General features: G+C 29.0%; 1 protein-coding gene across 1 annotated transcript in view; it reads left to right on the top strand.

Annotated features, from left to right (window-relative positions):
• Window positions 1–265, top strand: part of LOC110026620 (HD domain-containing protein 2) — a gene marked incomplete in the record, with an annotated part of 31,620 nt that extends 31,355 nt beyond the window's left edge. Inside the window, 1 exon segment of the mRNA XM_020727624.1 lies at window positions 117–265.
• Between the last annotated feature and the right edge of the window lie 642 nt (window positions 266–907).

The raw sequence follows: 907 nt of genomic DNA, 5'->3' as shown, positions 1-907 counted from the left end.
AACTGATCAGTTTTTTTCTTAGGGAATAATTGGAGTGTTATAGGAGATTTTTTTTTTTAATTATTAAATTTATTTTGAAACTGATCAGTTTTTTTCTTAGGGAATAATTGGAGGAGTGTTATAGGAGATGTTTTTTTTTAATTGTTAAATTTATTTTTGTGTTCCCTAGCATTGTATAAGGGCCCCATTAATTTGATTTAGAGAAAGATTATATATGGAACTTATTTGTTGATTTTCATATTTACCTTTCTCACAATGAAACTTTCATAATTACAGACATCATATGAACTCATCATCACATTTTAATGTCAAATTCATCTTTTCATCTATATGTAAAGTGTTGTATGTGCAAAAATGAAAGCTTTGGTGTGATAGGTAAATCCATAGGAGTATTGCTACTTATGTAATTTCCCTTTTTTTTTAAGGTTCCGCTTGAACCTACCCCTTTTAGATTTATCTTTTTTTTTTAATGTTTCCCTTGAAGTTAACCCCTTTTGAGATTCTTGATCTTATTTTCAATCATAAATTTGAGCAGTTTTTTTTTCAAACGTTATTTGAACTTATTATTCTAATATCAATGAAGGCAGTGTCAAAAAATTGACTCAATATATTAATTCGACTCGAAAAATTTAGATTCAGATTGATACGAATAATTTGTTTGGTCGGGTTCGGGTTAAGAATCTTGATTTGTTTAAATTTTCGGGTTGAGTTAGGTTTGAACTGTCGATCTGAATTTACTCAAAATCAACCCTTCACTCAAAATTGACTTCAAAGTGGCCCAAATTTGAACAAAAATCAATTCAAATATTTGTTATTCTTTACATTAAAGGTCTGTGTGGCACAGTTGCAACTATTTGAAGAGTAACTGTGAAGTTGTTGAAGAAGGGTTATTCAAAAAGTTGCAGTG

The sequence above is a fragment of the Phalaenopsis equestris genome, unplaced genomic scaffold (assembly GCF_001263595.1).
Source record: "Phalaenopsis equestris unplaced genomic scaffold, ASM126359v1 Scaffold000387, whole genome shotgun sequence".
Classification (NCBI taxonomy): Eukaryota; Viridiplantae; Streptophyta; class Magnoliopsida; order Asparagales; family Orchidaceae; genus Phalaenopsis; species Phalaenopsis equestris.
Note: the sequence above shows the minus strand (reverse complement) of the source record. Positions and strands in the feature narration are given on the sequence as shown.